Genomic DNA, 11,298 nt, shown 5'->3' with positions numbered 1-11,298 from the left:
ATCGCAATGTAAAGAAAACAAAAATTCTCACCACTGGACTAGTAAACAATATTCCTATCAATGGAGAAAAGATTGAAGTTGTCAAGGACTTCATTCTTCTTAGATCAACGATCAACACTTATGGAAGCAGCAGTCAAGAAATCAAATGAAGTATTGCATTAGGCAAATCTGCTGCACAAGACCATTAAAGTTTTGAAGAGCAAAGATGTCAATTTGAGGACTATGGTGTGCCTGACTCAAGCCATGGTATTTTGAGTAACTTCATGTGCATGCCAAAGCTGGACAGTGAATAAGGAAGACCATAGAAGAATTGTTGCTTTTGAGTTATGGTGTTTGAGGAGAATATTGAGAGTTCCATAGGCTGCCAAAAGAATCAACAGATCCATTTTGGAGGAAGTGTAGCCAGAGTGCTTATTGGAGGCCCAGATGGCCAAATTTCATCTCTCATCCTTCAGACATATTGTCAGGAAGGACCAGTCACTGGAGAAGGAGCACTTAACAGTGCCCATGAGGAACCTGTACATAGATCAAGAGGTAGGCAGTCATTAGAACATAATAAGGGGATACGAAATGGTTTAAAATCAGGAAGGGTGTGCATCAGATTTGTATCCTTTCACCATACCTATTCAAACTGTATGTTGAGCCAATAATCTGAATAAAATTAATAAGGAAGATCAGAATATAATTGATGTATTTGAGTTATGGTGTTAGGGAACATTGTTATTGTCAAGTGCTGTCAAGTCAGTTCTGACCCATAGCAGCCCTGTATAGAGTTTCTAGGGAGCAGCTGATGGTCTTGAACCACCAACCTTGTAGATAAAACTGACTTTGCAGTCCAACACATTAACCCACAGCACCACACCAGGACTCCAAAAGTACTATTGTAGTTGTTGTTGTTAAGTGCCGTTGAGTTGATTCTGACCTATAGCGACCCTGTATAGGGTTTCCAAGAAGCAGCTGGTGAGCTTGAACCACCGACCTTGCAGTTCAAACTGATTTTACAGTCTGATGCATTAGCCCACAGTGCCACACCAGAAATCCTAAAAGTACTATGGACTGCCTTAAAAAACAGTACTGGAAGAAGTACAGCCATGATGCTCCTTAGAAGCAACAATGGCAAGAGTTTGCCTCTCATACTTTGGACGTGTTATCAGAAGAGACCAGTTCTTAGAGAAGCACATCATGTTTGGTAAAGAAGAATGTCAGAGAAAATGAGGAAGATTCCTAATGAGATGAGCTGACACAGATACAACAATAATGGTATCAAGCTTAATAATAATTGTGAGGATGGCACAGAACCAGGCAGTACAGTATTCTGTTCTATTGTGCATTGGGTCATTATGAGTTGGAACTAACTAAACAGTACCTAACAACAACATATTAAACATGAAAGTCAATTTGGGAAATAGTGTTATCTCATCTAGGTTAAGTCTTCTAATTCATAAACATGTGATGTCTATCTTTGCATTTATTTGGTAATGATGGTGGTTGTTTTCCGTTGAGTCAGTCCTGACTCATAGTGACCCTGAATAGGGTTTCAAAGCTTTAAATCTTTACAGGAGCAGAAAACCTCATCTTTATCCTGCAGAACAACTAGTAGATTAAAACTGCTTATCTTGTGGTTAGCAGCCTAATGCATAACCCCCTGCACTGCCAGGGCTTCTTACACCTATTTGTTGTTGTTACTGTGCGACATTGAGTCGGTTCCAACTCATAGCAACCCTGTATAGGGTTTCTGAGGAGCAGCTGGTGAGTGTGAACCACTGACCTTGCAGTTCAACCAAATGCTTATCTTAAGTCTCCACACCAAAACTCCTACATTTATTTAGGTGCTCTTTAATGGATTTTAGTAATTTAAAACAGTTTTTCAGGATATATTTTTGATCTACTTTAATTAAATTGCTTCCTAAGTATGGTAAACAAAATTATGTTCTTAATTGTGTTTTTGAATTACTCATTGTTAGTATTGTTGTTGTTGTTGTTAGGTGACATCGAGTCTGTACTGACTCATAGTGATCTTATGCACAGCAAAATGAATCACTGCCCGACCCTGGACCAACTTTACTATTGTCATGCTTGAGCCCATTGATGCTGCCACTTTGCCAATCCATCTCACTGGGTGGCTTCCTCTTTTTCTCTGACCCTCCTTCATACCAAACATGATATCCTTCTCCAGCAACTTGTCCCTCCTTGACAATATGTCTGAAGTATGAGAGATGAAATTTGGCCATCCTGGTCTCCAAGGAGTACTCTGGCTGCATTTCTTCCAAAACAGATCTGTTGGTTCTTTTGGCAGCCCATGGCACTGTCAACATTCTCCTCCAACACCATAACTCAAAAACATCAATTCTTCTATGTTCATCCTCATTCACTGTCCAACGTTCACATGCATATGAGGTTATTGAAAATACCATGGCTTGGGTCAGGCGCACCTGAGTCCTCAAGCTGACATCTTTGTTCTTCAACACTTTAAAACGGTCTTGTGCAGCAGATTTGCCTAATGCAATATGTCATTTGATTTCTTGACTTCTGCTTCCATAAGAATTGATGGTTGATCCAAGAAGAATGAAGTCCTTGACAACTTCAATCTTTTCTCTGTTGATAAGAATGTTGTTAATTGATCAAGTGGTGAGGATTTTTGTTTTCTTTATATTGAGATGCAATCCATACCAAAGGCTGTGCTCTTTGATCTTCATCAGTAAATATTTTAAGTCTTCTTCACTTTCAGCAAGCAAGGTTATATCATCTGCATATTGTTAATATATATAAATACAATTGCATTTTGCATCCTTAACTTGTATCTCACTACATTGCTCAACTTGTTTATTAGTTCTAATAGATTTTAGTAGCTTGCTTCAGATTTTCTCTATATAAGGTAATGTATTGTTCAAATAGAGATAAGTTTACTTCTTTTTCAATCTCGTTGCCTTTTATTTCATTTTATTGACTAATTGACATGCATAGAGCCCCATTACATTGTTGAATAGAACTGGTGAAAATGTACACCATTGTCTTGTTCCTGATCTTAGAGAGAAAACATTTGTTATTTTAGTATGATTTAAGCTCTGAGTTTCTCATAGATATACACCTTATGAGATTTGGAAACCACCCCCAAAGAATTGCTAATTGTTTAGTGATTATCCAAGCTGCTAACTACTGTACCATTAAGGCTCATTATGTTTGAGAAAGTTTCTTTGTATTCTAAGATTGTTTCAATGGTTTTATCATCAAGGAGAAAAGGAGTATTGACTTCATAAAATATATTTTTCTAAGTGTCTTTGAAATGAGTATGTGCTTTTTGTCTTTTAGTGTATTCATATGATTTGTATTATGTTGATTGATTTTCATATATTGAACCAAATTTATATTAAATTTCTCTTTGTCTTAGTGTACAAACCATTTTGTATCTTGATGTTTTACTTTACTAAAATTTTGTTGAGGAATTCTATGCAATATTCAAGAGAGATGTTGATTTGGAGTTATTTTGTATATGTATGTGATAACTTTATCAGCTTTTGCCATTAGAGTAAACCTAACTTCAATGAATGAGTTGAGAATTGTTCAGTCCTCATCTGTTTTTTTGTAAAAATTTGTGAAGGATTATTTCTAATTCTTTTAAAATTTTGCCAGATTTTTACCTGTGAAAGTTTATAGTACTATTGTTACTTTGTAGAAACTTTTGGATTAATAATTCCATCTCTGTATTTATTTCACATACATACAAATTCTATTCCTTCTTAGGATAGTTTGACAGTTTGTGTAATTCTAAGAATTTGTCCATTTAATCTATCTAATTTGTTGGCATCCAGTTATTCATAACATGTCCTTATTATATGTTTAATTTTTTCATGTTAATAATAATGTCTCCTTTTTCATTCTCAATTTTAGTAATCTTGGTACTCTACTGATATGGCTAGTCTTGTTATTGTCATTATTATGTGCCATTGAGTCATCTCTGATTCACAGTGACCCTATGCACAACAGAACAAAATATTCCTGTTCCTGAAACATCCTCATAATTGTTGTTACTCTTGAATCCATGATTGTTGCCATTGTTTCGATCCATTTTGTTGGAGGTCTTCCTCTATTTCACGAATCTTCTACTATACCAAGTATAATGACCTTCTCCAGTGACTGGTCCCTCCAGATAATACATCTCAATTATGAAACACAAAGTCTCAACATCCTTGCCTCCAAGGAGCATTCTTCCTGTACCTTTTTCAACACAGACTTGTTTGGTCTTCTGTCAGTCTATAGTACTTAAAATACTTATTGTGGAAGATCGAAGACCACAGCCTTTGGATTGGGTTGCACCTTATTGTAAAGAAAACAAAATTTCTCACCATTGAAGCTATAAATAACATCATGATAAATAGAGAAAAGATTGAAGTTGTTACAGATTTCATTTTCTTTGGATTCACCATCAACACTCATGGAAGCAGCAGTCAAGAAATCAAACAACATACTGTATTAGCCAAATCTGCTACACAAGCTCTCTTTAAAGTGTTCAGTAGCAAATATGTCAATTTGAGGAATAAAGTGCTCCTGACCCATGGTATTTTCAATAGCTTCAGATGCATGTGAAAGTTGGACAATGAATAAGGAAGACCGTAGAAGAACTAATACATTTAAGATATGGTGTTGGGCTAGAATAGTAAAGGCACCATGGACTGCCAGGAGGACAAATAAATCTGTGTTTGAAGAAGTACAATCAGAATGCTCCTTAGAAGCCAAGATGGTCAGACTTCATCTCTCAAACTTTGGGCATATTATCAGGAGGGACCAATACCTGGAGAAGGACATCATGCTTCTTGAAGTGAAGAGTCAATGAAAAAGAGGAAGATCGCCAATGAGATGGGTTGGCAAAGTGGCAACAATGTTGTCAAGCATAGCAACAGTTATGAGGAGGGCCCAAGACTCAGCAGTGTTTCATTCTGTTGTACATTGTTGTTGTTGTTGTTAAGTGCCATTGAGTCGGGTCCGACCCATAGCGACCCTGTACAGGGTTTCCGAGGGTGTAAATCTTTGTTGTACATAGAGTCACTATAATTCAGAACTGACTTGATGGCAATTAGTAATAACAACAAAAAGCTATGCATTTTTCTCTGAGCACTGCTGTGATTTTATCACATGAGTTTTGGTATCTTGTGCTTTTATTTTCATTTTCTTCAAAAGATTTCTTATTTATCTTTTGAATTCCTTTTGGACTCGATTTTTTTTAGGACATTGCTTTTATCCACTTATTTGTTAATTTTTCTAATTTTCTTCATTTCTAAGCCCTTATTTAATTCTACTCTATATTGTGATTTATTCCACTGAACATATTTTGAATGATTTAAATTCTTTAAAACTTATCAGTTGTGTTGTTGTCTACCATGAAGACTGTTCTATTTACAGTTGAAAAGAATGCATATTTGGTATTTTTGAGTGCAGTATTCTATTATATGGCTATTAGGTCTACTTGATTTGTTGTTTTGTTCAAGTTTTGTATTTCTTTGCTGGTCTCCTACTGTTGTTCTATACATGATTAAATACCGAGTATTGATGTCTTCCAGTATATTGTTATTGCCCATTTCTTTATTTCATTCAGTCAGTTTTTGCTTCATGGTGTTTAGATATCTGTTGCTAGGTGCATATATGCTTATAACTGTTGTATCATCTTTGTGTATTATTGCTTTATCATTATAAAATGTCATCATTTTCCTTTTGTCACAATTTTTGTCCTGTTATTGTTATTGTTGTTAGGTGTCATCGAGTTAGCACCGACTCACAAAACTGAAAGAAAAACTGCCCAGTCCTGCACCAACCTCACAATCATTGCTATCATTGTGCTCATTGTTGCTGAGCTCATTGTTGATATGTCCAAAATACGAAAGATGAAGTCTGACCATCCTGGCTTCCAAGGAGAATCTGGCTCCACTTTTTTCCAACACAGATCGGTTGTTCTTTTGGCAGTTCATGATAATTTTAATATTCATTTCCAGCACCATAACTCAAATACATCAATTCTTCTAGTTTTCCTTATTTACTATCCAACCTTCACAGGCATATGAAATTATTGAAAATACCATGACTTGGATTAGACACAATTTAGTACTCAATCTGACATCTTTGCTCTTGAACACTTTCAAGAGGTCTTTTTCAGAATATTTGCCTAATGCAATACATAATTTGATTTCTTGGCTGCTGCTTCCATGAGTGTTGATTGTTGATCTGAGCAAAATGAAGTCTTTGACCTTCAATCGTTTCTCCATGTATATGGATGCTACATATTGGTCTAGTGGTAGGGATTTTTGGTTTTCTTTAAATTGAGATGCAACCCTTACAGAAGACTGCGGTCTTAGATCTTCATCAATAAGTATTTTAAGTTCTCTTCACATTCAGCAAACAAGGCTCTATCATTTGAATATCGCAGGTTGTTAATGAATCTTCCTCCAATCCTGATGCCACATTTTCTTCATATAATCTAACTTCTTGAATTATTTGCTCAGTGTACAGATTGAATAAGTATGGTGAGAGAATACAACCCTGGCACACAGTTTTCCTAATGTTAAGCTATTTGATGTTCCATTGTTCTGTTAAAACCACTGCCTCTTGATTTATGTACAGGTGCCGCATGAACAAAACTAAATGTTCTGGAATGCTCATTCCTGCAATGTTGTTCATAGCTTGTCATGATTGACAGAATTGAAAGCCTTTGCACAGCCAATAAAACACAGGTAAATATCCTTCTGGTAATGGCTGTTTCAGCCAATAGCTATCTTTCTGGTAGACTCTGATGTCAGCAATAATATCCATCATTCTATGTCATTTTTCTGAATCTGGCTTGAACCTCTAGAAGCTCTCTGTCAATGTATGGTTGCAGTCATTTTGAATTATCTTTAGCAAAACTTTGCATGCATGTGCTGTTAATGATATTACCCAATGATTTCTGCATTCTGTTGGTTCACCTCTTTGGAATGGGTGCAGATATGGAACTCTTCCAATCAATTGGCTAGGCAGTTGTCTAGCAAATTTCTTGGCATAGTTGATTGAGTATCTATAGTGCTGCATCAGTTTGTTAAAAGATTTCAATTTGTATTACATCAATTCCTGATGACTTGTTCTTTGACAATACCTTCAATGCACCTTAGATTACTTCCTTCAGTATCATTGGCTTTTGATAATATGGTTGTTAAGTAGCATTGAGTCAGTTCTGACCGATAGTGACCATGAATATGGTTTCCAAGGAGCAGGTGGTAATCTTGAGCTACCAACTTTGCAGTGCAAACTGACTTGACAGTCTGTTGATCATATGCTACCGCTTAAAATGGTTGAACATCAATCATTTCTTTTTGGTACAGTGACTATGTGCATTTCTTCCATCTTCTTTTGATGCTTCCTGCATCATTCAGTATTTTGCTCATTGTTCTTGTTATTAAGTGCCATTGAGTCGGTACCAACCCACAGAGACCCTGGTGAACTTAAACCACCAAGCCTGAGGTTCAAAACAACTTTGCAGTCCAGCACATTAGCCTGCAGCACCACACCAGGAATCCATTTTTCCCATAGAATTCTTCAATATTGCAAATTGAGGCATGGCTTTTTTCTTCAATTCCTTCAGCCTAAGAAATGCTGAGCATGTTCTTTCTTTTTGGTTTTCTAACTCCAGGTCTTTGTGCATTTCGCTATAATATTTGACTTTGTCTTCTCGAGCTGCCCTTTCAAATTTTCTGTTCTGCTGTTTTACCTCCTCTTTTCTTCCACTTACTTTAACATCTCTATGCCAAAGAGCAAGTTTCGGATTCTCTTCTGACATCCATTTTCATCTTTTTCTTCCTCCTTATCTTCTTAATGACCTTTTGCTTTCTCCTTATATGATATTCTTGATATCATCTCCTAACTCTTCTGGTCTTCGGTGTTCAGTGTCTAATGTGTCAAATATGTTCTTCAGATGATCTCTAAATTCAGGTGGGATATGGTCAAAGTCATATTTTGGCTCTTGTTGACTTGTTTTGATTTTCTTGTTTCATTCTGAACTTTCATATAAGCAATTTATGATCTGACTGATGAGATGAAGCTTTTCTACCATCTCTTTCCACTGATGCAGTCAATTTAATTTTTTTCTTAATGTTTATTGATGTGTTATCAGCATAGCCATTCTAGCTCTCTTTTGGTTACCATTTGTGTGGTGCTTTTTTCCCCCCATTCTTTGATTTTTATCCTATGTGGGTCTTTAAATCTTCAAACATCTTATATCGTCTACACAGAATATACATATGTATATTGCATATGTCATGTCAGTAGTTTGATATATTTTGTATAGTGTTGGATTTTTCCCTCCTCTCCATTTTGACATCTTTTCATTTTAATCGGAGAGATAATACATTTATATTTAATGTAATAACGTATAACTTAGGACCTAGGATTTGCATTTGTCACTTTACTTCTTGTTTTGTTTTCTATGTCTTACCTTTTTATTTGTTCCTCAATTACTGCATTGGTATTTTTATTTTTATTCCCTTAATGTTTCCTTTGCTACATACTTTTAACTTCTTTCCTTAATAGTTTTCTTAGGATTGTTACTGCTGTTTATTTGTTTAGTAACTTGTCTATTTAGTTAAGTCTAATTAATTCCCCTGCAATGTAAAGTCTCTTATTTACCTCATAAGAGTATGTAACTTTGACATGCACACAGTCCCTCTGAATGGCAATGGCTTTAGCTATTGTTTCCCCACTAATCTCTTTGTTATGATGTCTGCCTATACTGGTAACACTCAACATTTTGACTCCATTAATTACCTGTTGATGACTGTATTATGTTTTACCTTGTCCTGAAATATATATTGTTCCACTCTTTGATTCTATTAAACATGGGCCCCTTTGCTGGGGCTAATTCTGAATCTGATTCTAAGGACACTTTTGACATGTATCTTTCTGTGACTTTTTTTGATACACTAGCTGACCTATGTTTTACCTTTTTACTCTCTTGAAGTTGCAAACATCCTTTGATTTGCTTACCATAAAAATCTGATTATTTTTTAATGCACTACTAGGTTGGAACTTACCCTATACTTTCATCCAAATGAAATTAGTTCCCTTGTGGAGAGCTTCATAGATCCCTGTTCTTAATGGCTTGAATTGCCCCTGAGCAAAATCTCTGAGTCTCAGCTACAGAATTTGGAAGAGGGTAGGAACAAAGATCCACATCTCCCGATTTTTCCTTGACAATCTAAAAAAAAACATTTGGGTATGGCAAGAAACTGCTAAAATTACAGATAATTTATTGAAAAAACTACTGTTTACAGATTTTTTTAAATGGATTCTATAATGTACAGACTAATATTTCTTAAATGGGCTACAAGACCCTACTTTATAATTCAAAAGTTAAATATTTATTTAGATATTTATTGTATAAAGAGGACTGTGCTACTATATTTGTAAGTATGCCAAATTTTACATACTTCTAGGACATATATTTTATAGTAATTAGGAAACACATTTCTGGTAGTTTCCATTTGCAATCTAGTTGTTTAAATTAGTCAATGTGCTTATTAGATTCATTGAAATCTTTAGTTTAATCTCCCAATATAATCTTCCTTATTCCTGCCCCATTCTGATCTTCAATCTCCACCAATACAAACCCTGCCTTATTGCAACCCAGACAAACTATTAATCTGAAACCGAAAATCTTAAACAATGAATAATATGTGAGTTAACTACTCTTGACTGAAATCATCCAGTTGATGGCAGCATATCACCATGAAATGCTCACTGTGCTGGTGACTAAAGAGCCAATTTAGATATAAACGTAAATCTGGGTAGCTAGTTCTACTGAAAATGGTCCAATGAGGATTTTATTTTAAGTTTATTAAAGGTTTTAATTCGTGATACGATCTGAAAATTCCCCCAGAGAATTATCTTTCAAAGAAAACTTAGTTGTTCTCAAATAACTAAATAGAAAATTTACTGACTGTGTTAGCACTGGATGAAAAAACTCAGGTAGAATTTTTTCACATGTTTTCTGAGTCAGATGAAGGATACCTCTGTCCATTCCTTTCTAATAATTACATCTTTGTTGAACTTATTAAATTGGCTTGGTTCCACCAATTTTCTCTCTTAGTAGCTTCAGTGAGAAGTCAGATGACTTGATCACAGCTATGCCACAGATTTTTTATGATTTAGGGAAAACATGTCACCTTTTGGGATCTCAGTCTTATCTCCAAAGAAGGGATGATCATCTTTTTAATGTTCTATGATTTCTAATCCTATTCTTTGATTGCTTTCATTTTTCTAAGTTAGAATGACACCAGAAGTTCTCCAGTTGAGTTCATGGTCTAATATTTTACAGTAGCCTAGTATATTGGTTAGGAGTCCTGGTGGGGCAGGGGGGTTAATGTGCTGGACTGCAAGATCAGTTTGAACCACAAGGTTGGCTGCTCAAGCACAACAGCCACTCCCTAGAAACCCTATTACACAGTCGCTATGAGTCAGAATCAATTGCACGGCACTTAACAACAATACAGTGATTCAGAACCCAGACTAGATTGACCAGAGTTTAGCTCTGCCATTTTTAGCAAATTATTTAAATCTCATATTTCTAATAGGATTGAATGAGAAAACTGGTATATAAAGAATATACAAATTGAGTATATTAGCATAAAAAGACCAGTACCCAGCACATAGGAAGTGCTGTTGTTCTTGTTGTTGTTGTTAAGTGCCTTGGAGTCTATTCCAACTCATAGTGACCCTGTATAGAGTTTCTTAAGAGTAGTTGGTGATTTAGAAACACTGACATTTTCATTATCAATCCAGTGCCACAACAGTTCATTGTTGTTGTTATTAAGTGCCATTGAGTCAGTTCCAGCCCATAGCGACCCTATATAGGGTTTCCAGAGAGCAGCTGGTGAGCTTGAACTGCTGACCTTGTGGTTCAAAATGACTTTACAGTCCAGCACATTGACTGCATCGCACCACATCAAGAGTCCACAATAGTACATAGTAAGTACTATAAGTTGTTGCCATTGTTGGATGCCATTGAGTCACTTCCAACTCATAGTGACCTTATGCACAACAGTAAGAAAAACTTCTCAGTCCTGTGCCATCCTCACAATCATTGCTAAGCTTGAACCCATTGCTGCTGCCACTGGGCCCCTTGTTGGGGGTCTTTGCTTATTTGTTGGCATTACACTTTACCAAGCATGGTATCCTTCTCCAGTGTCAAATATTATAATGGAGTGTGCAAATACCTGGAGTTGGAAAATCCAAAGGGAAGAACACACTCAACATTTCTCAAGATAGAATAATTGAAAAAAAATT

At 35.8% G+C, this 11,298-nt stretch overlaps 1 protein-coding gene across 1 annotated transcript in view; it reads left to right on the top strand.

The window, feature by feature from the left end:
• The window catches only part of LOC102837799 (potassium channel subfamily U member 1-like), a 285,478-nt gene that overhangs the window by 148,388 nt on the left and 125,792 nt on the right, over nt 1-11,298 (top strand). The gene's annotated exons all lie outside the window — the stretch shown is intronic.

This window comes from Chrysochloris asiatica, unplaced genomic scaffold, assembly GCF_000296735.1.
Source record: "Chrysochloris asiatica unplaced genomic scaffold, ChrAsi1.0 scaffold00035, whole genome shotgun sequence".
Classification (NCBI taxonomy): Eukaryota; Metazoa; Chordata; class Mammalia; order Afrosoricida; family Chrysochloridae; genus Chrysochloris; species Chrysochloris asiatica.
Note: the sequence above shows the minus strand (reverse complement) of the source record. Positions and strands in the feature narration are given on the sequence as shown.